Source organism: Artemia franciscana, chromosome 3, assembly GCF_032884065.1.
Source record: "Artemia franciscana chromosome 3, ASM3288406v1, whole genome shotgun sequence".
NCBI classification, from domain to species: domain Eukaryota; kingdom Metazoa; phylum Arthropoda; class Branchiopoda; order Anostraca; family Artemiidae; genus Artemia; species Artemia franciscana.
In genome coordinates, this window is record NC_088865.1 from 29,425,677 (window position 1) to 29,451,012 (window position 25,336).

The 25,336-nt window shown below is 32.8% G+C and overlaps 1 long non-coding RNA gene across 1 annotated transcript in view; it reads left to right on the forward strand.

The window, feature by feature from the left end:
* LOC136025133 (uncharacterized) overlaps nucleotides 1-23,652 on the forward strand; it is a 35,129-nt gene extending 11,477 nt beyond the window's left edge. Inside the window, exons 2-3 of the long non-coding RNA XR_010617016.1 lie at nucleotides 5,806-5,912; nucleotides 23,211-23,652. This is a non-coding gene — a long non-coding RNA (uncharacterized LOC136025133). The remainder of the gene's footprint in view (nucleotides 1-5,805; nucleotides 5,913-23,210) is intronic.
* The last annotated feature ends 1,684 nt before the right edge of the window (nucleotides 23,653-25,336 follow it).

Here is a 25,336-nt window from a genome sequence, read left to right on the forward strand (position 1 = left end):
AAGAGATAATGCCAGATTAGGAATGTGCAATTTCCGTCAACGAAGGCGTGTCGAGAAACTACCAGAGAAACGCGAAACCAGACTTGCTGCTAAAAGAGAAAGTAAAAAAAGAAGGCGAGCCGAGGAATCACAAGAGCAACGTGAAAACAGGCCTGCGGCTTCAAGAGATAATGCCAAAAGAAAGCGTGCCGAGGAATCACAAGAGCAACGTGAAAATTATTGCATGGCATTCAGGTACAGCCCAGTCGATGATTATAGTAGATGTGTTCAAATCGGGACTATATAATATATATATATATATATATATATATATATATATATATATATATATATATATATATATATATATATATATATATATATATATATATATAGATAAATATATAAATATCAGCCCGGTTATTTTGAGGCCAGGCCCTGTCTTGGCTGCACAACAGGCTTCTGGTTATTTTGAGGCCAGGCCCCGTCTTGGCTACACGACAGGCTTGTTTATATTGATCTTCATTGTCACTATCTTGTAACCTCAGACAATGTGAGCTTTTTCTTGATGTCGTCACGTCATCATAGGTTTGATACAACCAAAATGGAAAAATTTACATATCATTCCTTAAAGTTATGACCTTTTTAAATAGTTTTAGTGGCAAGAAATGTCAATATGCTAGGAAAGAAAAAAAAACTGTGTAACCGATTTCGAAGCCGGGCTTTGTCACTCGGCATATCGCTACCCTCTCCTCGGGAAAAGAGAGTGCCTTCAGGAAACACACAGAACATTAAAGGGTCCAAATGAAGTTGTAAACAGTTGCGTTGTTTATGGTATTGTTGTAGATTTGCACCTGGTTTTGTACCACATTTTGATTGCTTGGAAGATTGTGATGGTTTCTCGCGATTGCTTTTATTTGTTCTTTACTTTTATTTTTGACTCATTGTTTTGAATTGTTGCAATCTCTTGTTAAAACATATAAAAATATTTTTGTAATTACCAGTTTTTCTGCTCTTTAAGCTATTTAATTTAAACTTTTCCTTGCATGAAAGTGCAATTTTTCCACTTTTTCAAATATGTATGAAAACAAATTTTGGCCATATTGGTCTCGTCTTATTTGACTGTCCAGGTTGTTGTTTTATCCTTTGTGAATTTAACTAAATTAAAAATTTTTACGTTTTATAGTTCAGGTTGTTTTATAGAACTATCATCTAAACAATTGCAAATTTTTGTTTTTTAAATCTTCCTACAGGCATTATACAACTGATTACATTAATAACTACAAGCTTACTGGTGTTTATTCTGTTTTATCTCTCTTTATGCTATAAGTAGATTTGACCTAATAGAAAATAAAACTTCTTTTGAAATTTACATTTAGTTTTCTGGTTTTAATTAAAAAATTAAAATTTTTAATGAGACGCCGAAAATATTTATGCAGTTTCCATAATAGCTTTAAATATTAAGAACTGAGAACTAAGATAAAATAACATTTATTAAAAAAAAAAACTTTTAAGTTCCATCCAAAATATGGCTGCACATGGCTTGATTGGAATACTGAGGTGTATAAAAATGACTTGGCTCATATTAATATTTTTTTTTCTACAATTGAGGTTCCTAAGGAATTTTTGTGGCACTTGGTATTTGCCAGGTGAGATATAGCGATCGCAATTTCTGTCGGCGTGTATCACGGACCAGACCAGATTAAATTAGAAATAGTCGTTTCCCCGATTTGACCATCTGGGGGGGGGGGGGGTAATTAAAAAAAAATGAAAAATGAGGTATTTTTAAATTACTAACGGGTGATCAGATCTTAGTGAAATTTGATATTTAGAAGGATAAGGATGTCGTGTCTCAGACCTCTTATTTTAAATACCAGTCGGATCTGATGACATTGGGGGAGTTGGAGGGGGAACCTGAAAACTTGGAAAACTCTTAGAGTGAAGAGATCGGGATGAAACTTGGTGGGAAAAGTAAGCACAAGTCTTAGATATGTGATTTACATAACTGGAACGGATCCGCTCTCTTTGGGGGGGGGGATAACTCGGAAAAATCTGAAGAAATGAGGTATTTTTAACTTACGAACGAGCGGTCGGATCTTAATTAAATTTGATATTTAGAAGGACCTCGTAACTCAGACCTCTTATTTGAAATCCCTACCGGATCTGATGATACTGGGGGGGTTGGGGGGGACCTGAAATCATGGAAAACGCTTAGAGTAGAGATATGGATTAAACTTGGTGGGAAACATAAGCACAAGTACTAGATACGTGATTGACATAACCGGACCGATTCCGATCCCTTTGGGAGAGTTGGAGGGGGACCTGATTTGGTAATTTTGAAAATTTGAAAAAAATGTGGCATTTTTAATTTACGAACAGGAGATTGGATCTTAATGAAATTTGATAATTAGGAGGACATCATGTCTCAGAGCTCTTATTTTAAATCCTGACCGGATCCGCTGACATTGGGGGAGTTGGAGGAGGAAACCGGAAATCTTGGAAAACGTGTGGAGAGGGGAAACAGTGGAGAGATCGTGATGATAGTTGCTGGGTAAAATGAGCACAAGTCCTAGGTACGTGATTGACACAACCAGACCAGATTGGCTCTCTTTGAGGGAGCTGAGGAGGAGGGTTAATTCTCAAGTTTTAGAAAATTGATGTATTTTTAACACGAACGGCTGATCGGATCTTAAAGAAATTTGATATTTAGAAGGACCTCGTGTCTCAGAGCTTTTATTTTGAATCCTGGCTGGATCCGGTGACGTTGGGGGAGCTGGAAGGGGAAACTGGAAATCTTGGAAAATGCTTAAAGTGTAGAGATCGGGAAGAAACTTGGTGGGAAGAATAAGCACATGTCTTAGATACGTTATTGACATAACCAGACTGGATTTGGTCTCTTTGGGGGAGTTTCGGGGGATTTGGTAGTTTAGGCACTTCTAGATAAGCTAGGACAATGAAAGTTGGGCAGCCGTATCAGGTACCAGACTAGATTAAATTAAAAATAGTCTATTCTCCGATTCGACCATCTGGGGGAGGGGGAAGTGAGCGAGAAAGATAATTGAGAAGAATTTACTTTGCCGATAAAACAAATGCTCGTTCTTGTTAAGTATGGCTTGTCGTAGTGGGGTATAATTCTTGCTTAAGGCGCGAGAGGTCTTAAGTTCGAATCCTGGATCTCCCTAATTTTTACATGAAGAAGATCTAAAACTAGATATGTGGTCAATCACTGGAAGTTGTTAGGCGTATCAGGGACCCGACTAGATTAAATTAGAAATAGTCGCTTCCCCGATTTGACAGCTCTTATTTTCATTCCTGACCGGATCTGGTGATATTGGGGGGAGTTGCAGTCACTGTAGAAGTGCAGTCATCTCGTCAATAAGTATAAGTCGTCATTTACCAAACAATAGAAAAAATAATAAAGACAAATAATTCAGAGGCAACAACCCAACACAAGGGCTCATCAGGAGAATACACTGGCCTATATAGGGCTTTGCCACTTTAAATTCTCTACCCAGCCAAGTGTTGTGGCTACCACAGAATATCCATGGCATCGCCGTGTCAGGTATCACCCCCAAATTACATGCCTATGAAAGAAAAAATACAGCAAATGTAAAACAACCAAGTAACACCAAAACAAGCTTATCCTGTTAATATATCCCTCTTTTTAGCAACAATAGGTAAACTAAATATAATAAATTTTACCAAATCACAAATATTAACACATTGAAAAAAACCTGAATGAACTAAACAATTATAGAATTCATCTTTACCATGTGGCTAATTTTAAAAAAAATCCGCTCAATTAGAAACACAATTCAAAATAAATGGCGCTGCAACAACATTTCTCGAACCTCCGAAATTAGTTGAAAATTTCTTTAAGTATCTCTAGATAATTCTTTTGATATTTATTTAAAAGTTCGTTATAATGAAAACTAAATTTTTTTAATTGCCAAGTTAATTTATTTGCAGAGAAATCTCTTGATATCAATTTTTGGCTTAAGATTTTACATCTATTTTTAAAATCAATATAATTACTACAAATCCTTGCATAACGAAGTAACTGTGAGAAAAACGCTGAATATGTGATATTTGAGTGTATATTACTTTCAGGGAATGGGAAACTAATCACTTCAAAATCAAAATCATCCGTTTTATTATACATTTTAAAACTTAATTTATTATTATCACAAATATTAATATTTAAATCTAAGAAATGATCTTCATGACCAGCGCCATGACTAGGTTCAAGAATAAGCTCTGATGGATAAATATTTTTAGAAATATCAATGAAATCCTTACAATTTAAGACCAAAATATTATCTAATTATCTTTTAATATTTGGCAAAACATGTTTTAAATTAATTGGATTATTCTTATCCATCATATATTTATATTCTAGTTGACTTAAAAACAAGTCAGCTATAAATGGGCTGGCATTCCCCCCCATGGGAATTCCCACAATTTGCATGTACAAATCACCACCAAATCTTTTATAAGTATTGTATAAAACAAATTCTAATAACTCAAAAATCATATCCAAGCTGTAACATCTCAAGTTAACTGTAGTATTAAAGCATTTTGTCCATATAGCTTTTTTATTATAAGTGTCTATTTTTAAGAACCTTTTACTAGATAAGAGGAAAGATTTCTTTATAACAATTTTTAAATTATCAAACACTACATTAAGTGATAAATTAGTATACATTGTCGCAAAATCGAAAGACTCAGTTCTTTTAGCTGAAACCATTGTTAAAGAATCTATCACCTGCAGTGAATTATTAACACTCCAATATGGATTAAAATTTGAAAAATTTTTAATACCAGAACAATAGGTTTTAAGTTTATTTACAATTTCCTTTAAAATTAAAGAGAGGTCAGTAGCAGCAATGCGGGTTGGACATTTAGCTGCTCCAGCAATAAACCGTGGTTTAGGGGGATTCTTATGAAATTTTACAGTCCAATATAGGAAAGGTAACTTTTTATCATTGTCATTTATTTTAATATTAAAATTTTTAAAAAGTATTTCTTCAGTCTTTTCAATTAAATTCTCATCCTCTATATTTACCTTTTCGTAAACATTAGTTGTGCATAACTCCCTTTTTAAGATATCACAATACAGCTTCTAACAAATTATTTCAAAATTATTATTAGCTTTACCCACTAGTAAGTGGGGGCGCTTCGCGCCCCCCCCAAGCCCCCCCCCCACGCGTGCAAGCCGTTATGTGCTTGCACATATATATATATATATATATATATATATATATATATATATATATATATATATATATATATATATATGTATATGTATATGTGTATATATATGTATATATATGTATATATATGTATATATATATATATATATATATATATATATATATATATATATATATATATACTGGCAAGGTTTTAATGATTTATTAAATCAATGGTAAAGTAAGGTATAAAACTGTTTGACATTACATCACTTTACAGAAAATTGGTGTGGAGTTAGGGACACTTTGTGCCTTATATGCATGAACCAGGCGGTCAAACGAGAGTTCAAATAGTTCTTTAGCTCCCTATAGCTCTTTGTTCTTTGCTTAGTAAAATCTTGTCGAAGAAATAACCTAAAACCCATCTATATCAGCATCTGCCACTTGCTGTGAGAATGTTTTATCAATTTTAGACATAATTCTCAGGTTGTTCTTGGGGCAGTCAGAAGAATTAAGTCTGGTGTTTGTTCAAAGACGCTATTCTTCTCAAGTGTTCCTTTATCATATCCTTCGTTTTGCAATAAAAAATAAATTACAACTATAATTTTTGTTTCAATATGTTTTTCTTTTCTAGTGTATGAAATTTTTATATCAGACGGGCTTCTAGGCCTTTACAGAGGATGGATGCCCAGTATCATTGGGATCCTGATTGAAGCGTTTGTAAATCGATCGATTTCCCAGGTGAGAGGCTTCGCCCTGAAGTAATAGAATTTTACAGATTTGCATGCTTACAATGTTTTACACTCAACATGAAAACAGATTCTTGTTTGGTCTTACTTTTATACTTTTCACAATGTGAATGCGGGTTCTAGATTATCCCATCAATTTAACTTCTTTTCAATTGAATTCACACCATTTTAAATTAGAATTTCCGACATTTTTATAATTTCCCATTCTGAGCTTTAAAATCACAACAGGGCTTGTAAAATAAGGGTCTAAGTTTATTCTATTTTTCCTATACTACCGATAAAATATAATAATTTAATATTTAGTGGATAGTTCGATATCAATATCTAAAATTTATTTTTTCTTTCAATAACCTTTAAAATCATATTTTTATCTACTTTTATAAAAAAATTTTCAAGATCAGCTGCTTTAGAATCAAAATGCCTAGGTGCGGGTAAATTAACCATTTCACCTTTAAAATCAATAGTAATAACGACTTTATTTCCATATTTAGTCGTAACACATTTCATTCTTGTAATCGTATATTCCATTCCAATGTCTTAATCTTCTTTCCTAATAGTTTGATTATATTTATTTTCCATTTTCATTTTGCTTAAAAGGTTTTCCATTTATTAGGCGATCATTTTTTCTAAACCATAATTTTTTTATTACCACTCCTCTAGTATATAGCTATAGACAAGCCTTCGTAGTGAAACTGGCTAATGCGCTTGACCCGGAGCTTGGTGGTTACCGGTTCAAGCGCAGTAGCCGGCAAATTTTTTAAGTGATTCTATATTGCAAATGAAATACAAATAGGTTTTATAAAATAACCTTGGCTCTCTTCCCAAAAATCTTTCACTCGGTGAAAGATTTCTGGGAAGAAATCCTAACACTTCAGAAATATCTACGCAATCGTGTCTGATCTGTTTAATAGATTTTTTTTCTCTGACCTGTTTAGACATATTAAGACCTTTCAATTAAGTAAGGCTTAAACCTGTGTTGGACTAAATGACGAAATCAAAACAATTTTGTCCTGAATGCAGATTAGGGGTTACTTTGAACACAGTCAAATGTGTTAATTGCAGTTCTTGTTTCCATGCAGGGGCTGAAAAGTGTACTAGGATAGAGATCACTAGTTGGAATAACTCCTGGATGTGCCTAGATTGCTCTAATAGGTCTAAGGTAAATTGTACTTTTTCTCCGGTGCTTTCTATCCCCCCATCCGGAACTTCTCGGATACCCTGTACCCCTGTTGAAAGAAGAAGGGTTCTTATCATTCTAAGTGATTTCAGCAGCCCTAAACATTTTCCAGACACTTCGCTCAGCCAGTTTCCTCTATTGACTGAAGAACCAAGCGTTCCTAACAAGACTGGTACTAGTATGTATGATCCTACAATTTCCCTTGTCCCTCTCCAGCGCCGAGGCTGTTCTGAAGGTAATGGACACTGTCCCTACACCCCCCATCTTACAACCAGATATTGCCAAAATCTTGGTTTTACAAGAAAAGTTAACGGATGTGTTAACTTTCATCTCCAATTTTTTGACAATTCACCAAAGCGACCTTGCATATCAACCTACATATAATTCCATTTTGAATGAGGTTAAGGCTGTGATTAAGTGAACGGATGGAACTTGAAAATCCCATGTTAAATTGAAAATTTATATTTAAAAAGTACTCAAGTATTCCTTGGCGGAAGATGCCGCTTTTAATATCAGGCCGTAGCTTCTTGGCCGTAGCTTTTTGAAGATGCTACAAAATGTTTGCTAGGATTTTGCTCTATTTCGTCTAATTGCTTAGAAATCTTAGAAAATGTCTAGGTCTTTTTCACAAGTGTACTCTATGAAGGATATTGATTTTAGAACAAAATCGGTACCATCATGAGCAGAAGACAATAACCTGTAAGATGATTGGAACCATTTTTCGATGTATTTTCCTGTTTTCTAACAGTCCCATAGAATATTTTCAGCTACCTGACATTTTTACAAGTTGGTTGCAACAAAGTATCGTTTAAGATTGCCGATAATACCCCTAGACACCAGAATGATAAGCTGGTACAATCAGGTGCTTGTTAATAGAGTGTGAAATTTTCATAAATCATTACAATACAATGAAGAAACCTAGAAACGAAAAATAGTCGGGAGCCTTCAGTAAAGTTGTTCACACAAAGCCGAAATCACGGGGAAAATTAAATCAAAGCGAGGTATACATCTTAAAACTGTTACCACTCACAGACAGCGCCTTTGTAAAAAGTGTTTTGGAGCTTGGTCGATGCAAATATCCAAAATACCTAATAATGCGGTACGCAGAAGAACTGGACAAGTCAAGAGATTTAGGTCTAGCGACAAACCTTGAGGCGGAGCAGAACTCTGTAGCTTCTTCCCCGTCGCCCTACCGGATCGTGACTGGTGGTAGAAACTTGGATTGTGACGAATTGAAGGATTGCCGACGGATTTTTGATCCTGCATTTTTCATACGCGATCTGGAGACTAAAGTTTTTGATAAGCTTTCCTCTTTTCCGAATAACACATCTTTATAATTCTGTAATGTTATTTTATCTTGACCTGTATTCGTTTTTATACCTTTCAATATTCTCCTTTGCCTGAAATCTGAAGTATCGAATTTTTCTTAAGAGGTCAGCTTAGATGTCTTCTTAAAAATCCTCGGTTTGAATATAATAAATATAGATATCCGTTTCCATATAACGTAAGTCAATGTTTTTGCTATATTTTGGTTTCGTGTATTCATAATGAAATTCATACATCAGTGACTGAGATAAATCTTATGCAGCAAATTCCATATAAATAGGTTTATTTAGATTTATTTTTGACTTGGCCGTTATGTCTACAAAGAAATTCTCGCTAAAGATTATTTCCGCTCTAAAGTTATGTTTTTAGCTATTTTTTTGTCTTTGTTCATTACTAGGGATTATTTGAATACTAGTTTTTGTTCTAATATTTTCCATGGTTTTCCCATGAAAAATGTTATTCATGAGTTTAAAAAAATCTTTCTCGAAATCATTCTTTCCCTTTTGTCGTAATTTAGTATTATGATAGATATATTCTTTTAAATAGAGTGACTTAGTAAATGCTAGTATTCTACGTACTTTTTCAACACTAATCCATGTTTTGAATGCAATTCTAAATTCTTATAATGCACAACATTATTTATTTTGTTATTTAAAATTGCACTTGATTTATAATGCAAATATTCAGGAGCTAGTGGTAAATCTTGACGCAAATTGTGTAACTCTCTTGGATATGTTCGGTTCAACTTCTTAAATCAGTTCAACTTGGGACAGGTATGTTAATAAAGGTAAAGTCTTTTTCAGCTTTGGGACAAATTTTGGGACATTATCCAGCCACATAAATTATTATGTGGTTGTCATATAATATAATAATTGTATAAATTATTTTTCATATATTTATTTTTTGCTCTAGCATATCTTTTCATACACTGAGATACACCTCCTCTTATGCCTTTGTCAATAAAGGTAAACACATCTTCGTCAGAAAATAATAGAATCCCAGATTTAGAGGGTCTGAGAAAAGCTTCCCATGTTAGTCCTTTTGCTGTGTAGAAGTGCAGTGGATATAGTCTATGATTGTTTAAACATACGTTTCTGAAATTTTCAACCACATTTGATAAACTTAAAACATCACTTTAGGTATAATTTAGTGTAATCTAATAGTGTTATACTTTTAAATTTATTTTCAAATAAATTTTGCTCTTATATATTCTTCTTCGGAAATATTTCCCCTGTTAATATAGAATAAAATTCGTCTGTTGAAGATGACTTTTATTATTTATTTTTTCATAGCTATCAATATATCCGCAGGGATATATCCCTTTTCTTAATTATTCCTTTAAATTCTTCAGCATTTTGAAATACATCAGAAATGTATACATGAAATTATTTCTTAAACAATTGCAATATATTTTACATTCACATTGAGCTAAATTTTCAGAAAGCCGATCTAATGATGAAGCCATAAATCGGAGTGAATATATGAAATACATTTCGTATCGGGTTTCTTTTACAGTTATTGTTTTATAAAATGATTTAAAACTCTCTGCTGAATCAAAAATACCGTTATCAGGTACTAATTCTCTAAGAAATAAATGGGTCATATTTTGAGAGATTTTGCATGACAGTAGGGATATGTTTAGGAACTCCAAAGTCTTTATTACATTCTACATTAGTAAAACCACGTAAATTACCTGTTATATGGTCGTGATCTAAATGAAAATTATTATCTACTATTTCCTTTTCACAAATATGACGGCTTTAATAGTTGGATTATTCCATTTTTCTCTTCCTTGTTTTTGTGTATAACCATGATCTCTCTGTCTATTTTCATACTCATTGACTATTTCTGTACACACTTCTGCAGTGGTAGTAACAAAATACCCGCTATTATCTTCACCAAAGTATTCGAAATTTTTATTTTCTGTTGTATCAAAAGAACAACATACTTGGAATCCAATAGCAAATGGCTTTTGCTCTGCTATTTGAAGTGTCTTTTTTTCCTTCTTCTGATTAAATTCTTCATTATACAATTCAAAAGCAGCGATGATACTGTAAAGTAGTTTTATTTGTTTTGCTATATTTTTAAATTCAATTTTAGATCCTGTTTTTGGCATAATTAAGTCAGGATATTCACAGTTATCCTTTTTAGAATTTTTTTCAAACTTTTGCTTCTCTATGAAATGTCTTCCACATGATACGTAAAGATACATTTTCGATTTGTGTTTCGTAATTTGAGTTTTCAATACTCTACTTAAATCTTTAATTAAAACATAACGATTATCAAAATCAATCAAATTAATCACATGTGTACGTGTGTATCTCCATTTTTATTAAATATCCAGGAGTAGCTATAATAATGAATAGGTTCGAGTTTTTGATTATCCTTCTGAGAACAAAATATTAGACGTGTTGTAAACTGAACTCTGTTACTATCTCTATCATTCATTCTGTATCTAAAATCACTAACAACAGAGTCAAAAAGTGGTGAAAAATCAGTTCCATTTGAATTCTTTGAAATAATAACTATAAGGGAATGTCCTCCAATCCATTGAACCCTTGGATTATTATGGTGTTCTTCTTCTTTAAACATCTACTCTGGGATATCTGGAACTTCTCTTGTCTTTTTCTTATTTATAACTAAATTTGAAAAGTCAATATTCCGTTTTTTTTTAACACTCTCTCTACCAGGTATATCTCGAACGAATTATCGATTTTGATGAACATACTTTTTATGGATTTCTATATGATTATTAAAATAACTTTTTACTTTATTCATTACTTCATTATAATTTCCAGTACTTGCAATCTCTTTTTATAAATAAAACTTTTAAGTTCAGTAATATCTCTATTTCGTACTCTATTAAAATGAAGTTTTAAATCTGAAATGATTTATTCTTTTCTTTAATTTTAAGTTTTTTGCCTATAATCGTTAAATTATGGTTTTTGGCAAATGACCGCAATTCATTAATTGTAGCCTATAATGTGGCAGTTAATTATATTGACGAATTTGCATTTTCTCTGTAAACAACTTTTAATCACTTCTGAAATATCAGCCACTTATTATGAGCTGATTTTATTAAACAAAATTCCGTATATGAAGTCAAGCCTTAGGAATTTTATTGCTTGTTATTTACTACTCTTCAGACTTTCTTGAGAACATAGAAGTCTGTTAGTGCATATTAATATGTTTAATAATTTAAATTTGCTAAATAATTTAATTATGCTATAAATAGAGATTTATTGTATGCGATGTAAAAAGATTACTGCGACCGAGTCTTTAAGCAGGACAGTTTAAGAAAGAAATGAAGTGCCCATGATTAAAGGTATTTGTACATTTTGTGGTTGCAAGAAAAACTTTTTTTAAAAAGGAAGCAATGAGTGGTATTTAGCGCTAAATACCACAAGTGGTATTTGTGCTACCAAGAGTAGCGTAGAAAACAAACTTTTAGAACTCTATTAATCAAACTTTTCATGGACTGATGATTTACATAGAAAATTAAAAGAATATGGTTTTACTGTATCAAAAACTAAAATCAAAGAAATGTTGTAAAGTCAAAATCGTTATTCTTTACATCATCCAGCTTATCAGGCATTTAAAAGAAGACGAGTTTATATTCATAGTATCGATGACCCGTTGCAAGAAGATTTGGTTGATATACTGCAGTATAAAAGTGAAAATAATAATTTAAATGGTATTCATACAGTCACCGATTGTTTCAGTAAATATGCTCGGTGTATTCCTTTAAAGGGGTAAAAAGGCAATGCAATTATTAATGCTTTTAGGGGTCTGTTTAAAAATAGAAAACTTAAAAACTGACCAACAGATAAAGGTAAAGAATTTGTTATGAAAAAGTACAAGTATTTCTTAAGAGTCTTAAAATTCACTGCTTTTCATCTGAAAATGAATTGACAGCTCCTATTATTGAACAGATTAATAGAACAATCAAAGAGATATTATGGAGATATTTTATTTATAACAACACAAAACGTTGGATAGATAGATTAACTTCTCTCGTTGACAATTATAACAATTCTTATCATCGATCCATTAAAATGAAACCAATAGAAGCAAGCGAAAAAAGGATATAAACATGAGGTGTACACTAATATATTTCCCGATGTCGAAGTTCAAAAACCATCCTTGAACAAAAAAAATATGTTGTTAATTTGGTTAGAATAAGTAAAATTAAGGGTGTTTTTGATGAATAATTATTAAATAATTATTAAATAAATTATTAAATAATGTTAAGTGAAAAGTAGAGAAATACAAAAAAAAATATAGTTCAAGAGCGTTCCTTAGAGTAAGCTGGATTTCGTGACTATGCTGAAAAGTTGGGTGCTCCAATCGTTGAAGCAGAAGATAAAAATACGAATATGATTACTGATATATTACATGATAATGGCATAAATCTAAGAAGACGATTACAACGATTGGATCAGTCTTTAAGCAACGTATGAAGTTCACAAGAAAGCAGTCAAGCTCGCTCAAGTCAAGCTATTTTACCCCATAATAAGCCAAATTTCATGTCTAATGGTGGTTCTGGGATAGAGGATAAACTTTGGAGAAAAATCAATAAGGACTATGATCCTAAGGGAACCTCTTTTAAAATTCCCAGTTTTTATTTAGACATTTATCAATATTGAATAGATGCTATAAATGAATCAGGAACACTTGATCAAAGATACGGATGAAAGAGGAAAGGTGTGGGATCTAGTGAATTAGAAAAAAAGTCTCAGAGATCTTCTGAGTTAGAAAAATGTCTTAGAAATCTAATGAAGTTGAAGAAAGTCTCAGTTCGTAAAAATCTTGAGAAGAAGTTTAAAAGCTATTAAAGATGACTTTGATCGTATACAACCTCAGCACCGAATTTCGATTTACAAGAATGCAAATGATATGATTAAAATTTTTTATAGTTTGCTAGGTAGCAGAGCTGCTGGAAATACATCTGATGAGGTGAGAAATGAAGCTATTGACCTGCTAGATTTATCATTCAAAAATAAAATTATTAAGAAATATGACTATAATACTTTTTTCAACAACTCTCTCAGAATTTGAATGTTATGAAGAAAGATCCTTTTTAATAAATGGTTTTGATTATTATTAGTGGTAACAAAAGTGAAATAGAACAGTCATATACAAGTAACACGATCACGTTAGATTGAAATACTGATTATACAATAGCTTTAACTCAATGTACACTATGGTACTCATGGTATAATATTAGTGATCAATTTAAAAATAATAGGTTTAAATACAAGGGGAAAATAAGGATGAATGGGTTAACGTTGTTATTCCCAAACGGTTGTAAGACGAAAAGGGTTTAAATTATTTCTTAACTCGTTATTTCAATTCATTCCTAGATCGATGCTCAATCAGTATATTATCCAATCTACTAACAATGAAATTTGTTATTATTTTGAAAGAGAATGATAAATTTTGTTTAATAGTGATGTCTGTTTTATTCTAGGATTAAAAATGAAGCTGAACTAATTAGTAAATATAATGAAGTTACTAAAGCTCTTTATACTAGAAGAAATGTTGATAAAATACATATTCACTGCCCATAAGTGGATAGTTCCATTGTGAATGGGAATACAACCTCTGATGTGATCTCGAGTTTTGCTCCAAAAACAGAACCTGGAACGTTACTCTGTGAGACTCCTATAGAAAGGCAATTTCTTCCATTTAGTCGAAACGAATATATCAACGTGCTAAAAATGACTAACTGATCAATTAGGTAGATTAATTGATCTGAATGGAGAGAATATTGAATATGTTTTGGATTTGAAAAAAGTTTAATGAAATTATTTAATAAAATTTATCTATAATAAATGTTGATCAATAAGAAACAATTATTGTATACAAGACAGTATGGTAGCGGGATTGGTAGTTTCTTTAAAAATATCGTCAATTCTCAATTATTCAAGACTTCCATAAAAATATAAAAGATGAAGCTCGTTCCATGTATAACACTATGATTAAACCTCGACTGGGATTATTTAAAAACACAGTGATTGAATATGGAAAAGATTGGATAGATTATAATCCAAGAGAGTTAAATGATTTGAGATCTCTAAAAGATATAGTTCCAAATAATACGAGATATTTTGATAAGCATCCTGATTAACTGAGGAAAGGCTTATTGGGTGCAAAGAACACCCTTAGCGACAATCGAAGATTTGCCGCCACTATTTGTAAATCTTTTAAAGTTTATTTGATAAGTTCTTCTGTATATAAATGACTGGGAATCAAGCTGTTGCTTCTTATTGGGAAATATTTAAAAAGCGTATTCTTGATGATTCTAAAACCAAATATGAATATACAGAAATTATAAAAAAAAAATGTGAATATATCTCAAACAATTAAATTATGGTTTCATTTCAAAGGATTTGGAATCTTGGATCCTTCTGAGCGATAGTTACCTTTATGCAAAAAGTGAAAATAACACGATTGAAAGGAACAAATATGCGAAATAATGATGAAGCTTCTTTGACAAACAGTGGATTAAATTTGTTTAAAAATGTTGAATATATTATCAATGGGGAATGTTTTGAAAGTATTGATTATGTAGGTATAATGACTACTGCTAAAAATTTATTAGAATTTTCAGGTGATTATAGTTGAAGCGCAGCTACTAATATGTTTTGGTTTTAAGAAAAAACTCAATTCGTTGATTCCTTCAAAGAAGAAAATCAGTTTGAAAGCAATTTCGCAACTGTTGCAGGAGGTGGTGGAACCATCACAACAAAACGAAATGACGCTGTTAATTGTTGTTTATTTAAAAGATTTAATAAAACGAAAGAAAGTCTATGGTTAGCATATATTTACCATTATCACGATTATATGTATTTTGGTAAGATATTAATTGTGTTTTTAGAGGTGTTACACATCATATTATATTAAAAAGAAGCGATTTTTCCAATATAATCATAAAATATGGAGCTCAAAATTTTAAAATAGATGTAATGCATTTATCATGGATGTTACAACTATTACATCCCAGTATACCAATAGTGACTCAATTAGAAGTAGGATTAACGAAGAAGTAGATTATCAATTAGAAGTAGATTAATTAAAAGCTGTATTAGGAATGGGCAGCTCATTTGAATTAAAGTAGAAGCGTGTAATTTTATTTATTTATTTATTTATTATTACGAATAGCGGTAAACATTAATGCTTGTCGCAAAAACACAAAATCATAATACTAATCTAAAGTAAATTGGCAACGACAAACTAAACAGCAAAAACTTCTAAATAAAACGACGCTACACAACAAAAGCGTCTAAATAAAAAGGCGTATTTACTAATGCACTCTTAAAATTTCGAACACTCTCTGCCTCGACAACCTCCACAGGCAAATACTTATAAAAGTAATAATATAATGGATAAAGAATTGACATGGAGTGTAGTCAGTGAACGTTATAATTACAATTGAAATTGTTGTTGTGTTACAGAAATCTGAGAAAGATAACATTTATACGCCAAACAAAATGTTATCTGACCATATAAACACCAACAGAATTTAAGTAAGAGTATATGGATATACATTTCTGCAAGAAGATTTGATTGTGATTTCAGTAGTGCTAATGAAGAATTATATTAACGCTTATCAACGATTTTAGCAACTTATATGTTAATATATGTTATTTTTGAATTGAAAATTGGTTTATTAACATTAGCAACTGATAATTGGAGAAACTTTTAAGCAAAATGAGCATGAAAAATAAATAAAGATGAAATAGTTGATTTATTTGCACCTAAGTGTTTTGAATCTAAAGCAGCCGACCTTGAAAAAAAGTTTAAAGAAATAGGTAAAGGTATGATTTAAATATAATGGAAAGAAAAAAATTAAGATAAAATAAATTATTTACATATTAATATCGAAATGGTAAATAGTAAATTAAAAAAAGTAAATTACAACAAAAACTTAAACAAAAAAACTAATTAATTAATTCAATTATTAATTAAAACAAAAAAAGCTAAATAGTAAATTACTACATTTTATTGGTAGCATGGAAAAAATGGAATATAATCAAACCCTTATTTCAGATGTATTATGATCTTAAAGCTCAGAATGGGAAATTGTGAAAATGTCGGAAATTTTAATTAAAAATGATATCCCGTTGAAAACGGGATAAATCGATGGGGTCATCTAGATCCCGTATTCACATTGTGAAAAGTATAAAAATAGCGCCAAATTTGATTTCCAAGGACATGTTTTCGTGTTGAATGTAGGGATGGAGAATTTTAAAAATGTCAATAATTGATATTAAAATGATGTAAAATGGACTGAAAATGATGTAAATCGAATATAGCGTCGTCTCTGATTTTCTTCATTTTTTTTTTCAAACGTCTTCATCGATAGAAGAAATTCGGGCACACACTACTATTTGGATTCTTGCATATTATATCAGAATAATATTCCATTTAAATACACAAATCATCCTCTTTATTTCCTCCGTGATGCTACTTCTCTGTTATCACTTAACCTAAAGAATGAACTAATTTGATCCATCACCTAGGGGGAGGCATTTCCTTGGTTAATAAATCAAAGGCTTCAGTAACACTATTCAAGGAAGTAAGGGATGATTGGTAAATCCCAGGATTAGCAGAAATAAAATAATATGTGAAACATGAATTAAGGTGTGTCACCAAACGAAAAAAAAAATATGCCATTATTAAATGTCGGACTACCATCCCTTTAACCCCTTAAAGGCATTAGAAGTGTCATTTGCTTGACATATTACCTATTTGGGCAAGTGGAGGCTGGCGGAGACATGAATCCCCAGTAGAGATTGAGCTCGTCTACTCTTTATAGTTTCATTTTTTGAAAATGGAACTGGAGTGTTCACGTGGCACCTTGGGCATTCAATTTGATCATCCGTCTATCAGACTACTTTTCAATTTTAAAACAATCCATTGACAGAGAAATTAAGGCTGGTGCTCGGTGTTGTTTTTGGGACGTATGAGTGTGTCGTAGTATCATCAGAAAAGTGATGCAAAGGGCCTGTGAGGTTGTCTTCTATTTAATTTTTGTAGATGGGGGAAAGCGCAGGTCGCAAGACACTGCCTTTGGGAATCCGTGCTTCCACTGAACATTCGTGGGAAACAGACCCGTTGTTGACAACCCACAGTAAAAGATCAGAAAGAAAGATCTTAATCACTTTTAAAAGACATCCACAAATACCTTCCGCATGGAGTTTCTTTAGCAGGCCACGGTGACACCCAGGGTCGAAAGCTATAGCAATGTTGAGTGATGATAGACTAATGTTATACCTCATTGCAAGGAGTTTGATCCAATCCTTATGCTAGGTCACTAGCCAGTCCATTAATCGGCGTTTCCATCAGAATCGATATTGGCGATTATCCAGAAGGTTTTTTGATTCCAGAAACTGTTAAAATGTTTTATTTGCCACTCTCATAGACTTCGCTACCACAAGAGTGAAGGCTTATAGGCCTTTAGCTCATTGGATCCCCATCTGGCTTTAGGATAGGTATAATATGTGAGAACTTTCATGTTTGTGGGAAGGTTTCGGAGCGAAAGCAAATCAGGAAAAGGAATAACAAAGGATTTTTTATGCTGAAACCAGGATTGACTAATCATATGAACTGCATAATTGCGCGTGCTGATCAATTCAATTTTGTCCTCTTTGCGATTGGAAAGCAGCCATGGCTTGTGTAGCTTTCGCTTTGCTCAGATAGCGTTCTTACACTGGGGGCTGAACCAAAGTTTGTCCTTACAGATTTTCTATCTGGTGTTGACACAACACCAAAAAATCATTAAAGATTTTGTTGCAACGCTTGACGAAGCAGTTTAAAAATCTTGTCGTCGAGTGCTTAGGTAGGCATTCTAACAGGTTTTTTTTTCTTTCTTTCAGAGTTGCCAAGCTTGTTTTTTGTTTGCGTGGGTTTCGAATTTAAGATTGGACTGTCAGTTAATGCGTCTAAATGCGAGTTTATTTGTTTTAATAGCCCTTATGCGGTCGCTCCATTTGTTGCTGGGACTGCAGTTCTGCCATGTTCTTCTTTAGTTCGTTGGCTTGGTCTGTGTTTCGGCCCAACACTTTCCACTACTTGTTCATCCCTAGTGAATCAAGCCGTGAAAAACCTACGCTTCGCTTACGGAAAAATATCCCCAAACAAAAGCTGTTACAACCGCAACGGTTTGTGCATGATTTATAACGCTTATTACGCTCCAGGTAACTTGAATTTTAGACTTTGAATACCAAGAAGACAATAAACTTAGTACGGAAGGATTAACACCTGAAGACGCAAGGGAAAATAGAGCCTGGGAGTGCACAATATTGTCGAAAGCTCTAGAAATATCAACAGTAAGACAGTATAAAGACATTTTAGTTTTTACGGGATCTTTCATGATTCGGCTTAAAACATGATGTGCATGGGAGTAGTTGTAAAATGCATTTCTTCAGGGCCGATGTTGCCCACACCTGCCGAGGAGCCATGGCCCTTAATTACTTGGAACACCAATTACTCACAGATAGAAAAGGCATCCATATTCGATCTGGGTTTTCCGACTAGCTAGAAGCTCTTAGGATAGATCGCTTGGCCAATGTTCCCATCCCATGGGTTTACTCTGAAAACGAAACGCTTACGTGAGTAAGTCAAAAGATGATGCAAGTACCGGAGTTTCCATATTACGAGTATCTACAATATCTTGGAAATGGCTAGGGGGTCTGAGTTGAAACTTTCGTTGGGTGTTGGGGGATGTCAAGTGAACATCATATTTTGACATTTGGGGAGAGAGAATTAAGATGCTGTTGTAGAAAGGAATGGAGAATATGGGCAAAGGAGGGGGGAATCATATGTTGAGGAGAGGGGAAAGGGGTAAATAATATTGTCTCCGATCCACCCAAATATTTTGGGCTATTAGCTCCTATTACACTATGGTACTTATACTTTATTTAAGGTCAAGTAGTGAGGTAAATCAAAAGATACTTATCAAATGATCTATGTGTAATAGCTCGGGAATGGCTTGGGGTATCAGGTTGAAATTGTCAGGGAGTTTTGGGGCTGGGGGAAGTATGCGTGTCGTCATGGTTTGGGGTAGAGCGTAGCGCTAAATTAAATTAAACTCGAAGTTCATTCAGTCTGTCAAAATATATTATCTGTAATATCCTGGAAACAGCTAGTGGGATAAAACTGGATATGAAAGAAAAGGGGCAAGGGGACATACGATTTTCTGCCAGGGATAGGCGGTAAATATGTTTTGTCTCTAATAAGCCAAAATATTTTTCACTATTCGCTGCTTTGGCACTTAAAATCTATTTACGGTTAAATATTGAGATAAATCAAAAGACACTATGTGATGCCTTGCGATCAAAACAACATTTTTTGAGTATTATGGGAAAGGCTTGGGGGATCAAGTTGGAACTTTCAGGGAGTTGTTTTTGGGTGAGGAACCATACACACCTTGAATTTTAACTTGAGGAAAGGGGAAGAGAAGGGCTAAACCGATTTTGTCGCAAATCTGCCTAAACGTTTTGGTACTTTCATCCTCTTTGGTATTAGAGTTTATTCACTGAGAATTAGCAATGTAAGTCAAAACAAGCTATATGTATCCATGTTATTTCCTATCCCCAGGTAAGTGAACCCCTATAGAAAAAAAAGTTAAAACTAATTTTTGTGGTATCGATTTTTTGCGGCCGAAAATAGGCGCAAATTTAGGTCTGGTGTGTGATGCACTTCTAAATTAAGATGACCTTAACAAGGACAATCATTTTTGGAAGAAAAATTGATTATATTCATCCACAGCTCAAAAATCTTATTTTGTTAATGCTAATCTGCTTTAAAACTTAGTCATGGAGACGCTCAATTAAAATTTCAGATTATAGAGAACCTCAATCAAGACAAAATTTTGGCAAACCAACATAAACTAAATTAAGAAATCTTCTAAAAAGCAGTTTTTCATAGAAAAGTAAAGAGCTGCATTAAGCCAAAGACTAGCAGAAATAAAGTCAATTAATTCTTCTTGAAACTTATAACGAGCAACAATCGTTGTCAATGAATAAGACCTAACCGAGCAGCATGACTTTTTTTTCACTACTTCTGCTCCCCTTTGGTTTAAATTAGTTCTATACTTATTTAAAAAAAAACTTCTTTTGTTGAAACATCTTCTGTTTGTTAAGTTAAAAAAAATTAATTTCTGTAAGTTTTGTTGGTATTTTTTTTTATTGATGAATAAAAGCAAAAAGATTTTGGGTTGCTCTTAATATTCTGGACAAAATTTTGCTAGGAATTCTAAAAATAGCTATATTATAGAACTACAAATGGTTGAGTACGGGTACTAGTATTTTAAAAAATGTGAACAATTTTGGGAATTTTTGGGGGGTGAAGCTGTTCCGTCGTATCTACTGTTACAACCTTTGATATAGACAAATAATGATCAACCACTTCGTTGTAGGAATTTTTTGTGAGTGTTATATTTTGCTTTAATAGCTTGTTTGTTTACATTGATGCATTTTGAGCTAGTATATTAGCTAATATAGTTCCAATTTGTTGAAAAAAAAAAAAAGAGATGAAGAATCCCTTACAAGATTTATTTCCAGTTGCGATTCCCTTGGTTCTGAAACTTTTATTGAGGTGTCTTCACGGCCTGAAATTTTAATGAGATCAAAAAAAGAGAACATTTCACACTAAGAATCAATACAACCATTTTTTTTTTTTTTTCAAACATTCTTTGTCGCTGATGAGCTCCCTTTGGTCAACAAATCAAAATTTGGTATCTACTTGTCCTTTCCGTCCAATATTCCCTCACAGTTTCAGCTAGGTCGCTTAAGGCGTTAATCTATACCATTAACCGTATATGAACTATTGAAGACGTCTCATTCTGATGTCCTGGATGGAGATAGTGTCATTTGATTTAGCTCAACATCACCTTCAATATTTACAGAAAGTTTCAAATATCTTAGCCGTTCCTGCCGTATTGCAGATGAACCATTTTGACACCCTGGATTCATACATTTCACCGATTTAGTTCAATATCCCCATCGGCATTCCCTCAAGTTCCCTCAAGACAGAGTGTTTTTTTGATTTATTTTAACATTTCTCTCAATTTTCGGTGAAAGTTCCCACTTAATACTCTTAAATGTTCCCGAGTTATTGCATATATGCCATATTGACATTCATAATGCACTTAATGTCTCCTGAATTAGTTCAATATAGCTCTCGATATTCACTCGAAATTTTATTTAATACTGTTAGTTGTTACTGAAATATTATAAATGCGCCCTTTTTTTACCTTTATGTACACAGTTGCTTTTGACTTTGTTGTACAATGCTTGTTTATTCCCTGAAAGTTTCTACTGTGGTCCATGGAACTTCCTGAGATACTGTCAATATGTCTTTTTGGCAACCTTGATGCACATAGTGTGTTTTTACTGTTAGTTGTTCCTGAAATATTATAAATGTGCCGTTTTTTTTTACCTTTATGTACACAGTTGCTTTTGACTTTGTTATACAATGTTTGTTTATTCCCTGAAAGTTTCTACTGTGGTCCATGGAACTTCCTGAGATACTGTCAATATGTCTTTTTGGCTACCTTGATGCACATAGTGCGTTTTTACTGTTAGTTGTTCCTGAAATATTATAAATGCGCCCCTTTTTTACCTTTATGTACACCGTTGCTTTTGACTTTGTTGTAGAATGTTTTTTTATTCCCTGAAAGTTTCTACTGTGGTCCATGGAACTTCCTGAGATACTTGTAATATATCTTTTTGGCAACCTTGATGCACATAGTGCGTTTTGATTTTGATCACTACCATCCGTACAATTATCTGAAAGTCGCCTTAATACCCTAAGAAGTTGCTGAGATATTTTTGATATGCCCCTTTTTCAACCTGAATGCAGGTAGTATCTTATCGTTGAATTCAATTTGCTCTGTGATCATTCCTTGTAAGTTAGACTTGATATCAAAAGCTGTTCGTGACAGGTTGCGGATACTGTCTTTTGACAATTTGTTCGGGATTTATCTCAACATGCACCGAATGTTTCAGCTTAATACTTTAAGCAATTCTTGTTATATTATATCACCTTTAAGCGATTCTTGTTATATTATAGGTTCATCATTTTGACGAAATGGATGCACAGAGTGTCTTTCGATTTAGTTTAGAATCCTCCCCCAGCATCCTCTGAAAGCGTCTACTAAATAATCTTAGCCGCTCTTGATATTTTGCAGACGCGCCCTTTCGACTACTTAGGTGTATATAGTATACTTTGATTTTGTTCGACACCCTCCTCACCAATGATTCAAGGTTTCAACTTAATACCCTTAGAAATTACTAAGATATTGGAGATGTGCTCTTTTGACTACCTGGATGCACATATATTCTTATGATTAGAAAATGGCTCTTAGAAAATGTAATTTTTTTAAATCACACCTTATCTACCCATGAAAGGTTTTGCCCAGCAAATTTCTTTCGCGCCAAAAACTAATCCATGCTACCCCCGCCCCTCCTTAGGTAGAGCTCATTTTCACATTTAGCATATTCTCTTGTATTGACTAATTCAGTTTTAATGAACACGTTTGTATCTGTGCTTTTCCTGTATCACAAAATGTTCCAGGAAAGTCTAAAAGGATTTGTTAATAGCAAGCATAATTACATGTGAAGAAAAAAGGTCTTGACTAGAGATCGCAACCATCTTTAGGCTTTCGCTCTTGTAATGTATTTAGCCAGTCTTCAAAATTTATCCTTTTATAAATTTTTTAGTTCGGAAAAACATATTGTCTATTGTCTGCAAATGATTGACTTTCCTTTTCTTTTCTAGATAATGAAGTAGCTGGGCAGTAAATTTGTGGCATTAAAACTCTGTATAAGCCTGTTTTCTGTTGCATTCGTCTTTTTGTGTATAGACGCTTATTTTTACATAAAAAGACAGTGCAGCAGAACTGGTTTCTTATAATTTTAAAGTTAAAAAAAAAAAAACAAGGGTTCTAAACCTCAAGTTAAATAGAATCTCAGTAAAAGTCGCTTATATTTTTTTGCTCTTCTTTTTATATTTTACTAAAAAAAATAGAACCCTTAAAAAAATTTTTAATCGATTTTCTTTTTTGCTCATCCTTCACCTAACGAATTTACTGCTCATTGAAGCTGTGCAATTATGTGGCTTCTGCTCCTGCAAAGAACCTCTTCCTGACTCAACATACAAGAACATTTTTTTATTTTATATTTTAATATAAATTTAATCAATAAAATATTGTTTCTTTGTATTCGTGCAAACTGCTTGTTGTTCTTATAGCTAGGGATAGTTCATAGGGACGGAGTACAAGATAGAGAAAATTAAAATAAATACATAACTATGTTTATCAAAACAATTAATGAAGAGCACTTACTATACACAAACAACTATTGTATACTTTTAACTTTAAGCATCCCCTTTTAAGAAGGGGATGCCATGAAGGAAAAGTGATATTGTGGTTATGTTTCAAAAACAGTTTCGACAGACCTATTTTGGGCCCGCCATTTTATATTTGCGGATTAATGCTAAACTTAAAAAATGTAGCTAGGACTTTTTTATATATAGAGTGAACCTGATAAAAGTAGGAAAGGGGATCTTGCTTGTCCAAAAACCCCAATGCCAGGGTTTACTGTATCTATATGCTTACTAATGGCGAAGTAATAATAATTATAAAATGACTAAAATGCTTCATTGTTTCAAATATATTGACCATCGAGTAAAGAATAATTTCAATTGAAAATATATTGCGTATTCATTGAAGAGCCAATGCTACTAATTGTTTTGGGGAGTTAAATGAGGGTTGCACAACTTATATTAATGGCCTTTTCCGTTTCTTTTTGTGCTGGATTTCTTCATTCAATGTAGTCTGTTTGGTTTAAGATTGTTAACTTAGAGGATTCAACTTGTGCCCGCTCTGATCTCTAAAATTGTGTCTTTTCTTTTGAGAAAATGCATCGTTTTCATGCATTGAATTCTTAAATGAAATAATAGTGTATACAGGACTTTTGCGTTGACGATAGTTTCTGGTCTATGGATGAGCATCCTAACCCCAAAAAACCTTTGGGCGTTTTCATGAGTATCTGGGCTTGTATGAGAAGCCTAGAGGAATATTTAAAGACCCGAATAAAATTATTGAAAAAGAATTTTGATCATCCTTCAAAAGAACTATGCAGTAAGTTCGTGGAAATATGGTATATATTTTATGACATTTTCCAAATTTTAAGATTAGCAAAAAAATATATAAAAGCTTTTTAAACCGTCGATTGTTGAAAAGACGTTATACTTTTGACTGTGGGGGAGACCTGTACTTAACCCTTTCGGTCTGTAAAACTCGTTAAAATTTGGTTATAATAGATTTTGAGTTGATTGTAAATCGAAAGTAACTCTAGAACAAAAGAGGTTATAGCATTAAGTGTTAATTATTTATAGCATAAGAGCAATAGCATTTTTCATAAGCTTACTATATGAGTGGGATTGAATATTAAACATATTCCAATTTTTGGAATAGACCCTAAATCTCTTATTTAAAGATGCAAACCAGTGTTGTCGGCTATGTCATACCACATCTGAAAACTTATACAATTATTGAAAAATCTTAACTCGAGTATAGAATATGAAAAATAGATTCTTAAGAATGTCGAAATTTTAGTTATTTTAGAAACACTGCATAGAGGTCAGAATCGAAATCCTACGGGCAACACAGTAAAATTCTACGGTTGAATCATAGGGTTTCATTGTCACGTGACACATCCGACATCGTTTATTGCTTGATAGCCAATGATTAACGCAGGGGTGGGGGTAAACTAAATAAAAAAACAATTTTTTTCAAGTGAAAATAATTAGGAATTTAAAACTAAAAAAGAACCGAAATTATCCCGTATATGAGGGAGGGGGGATACTCCATCCTCATTTCCTTGTTTTTGACAATAAAGTAG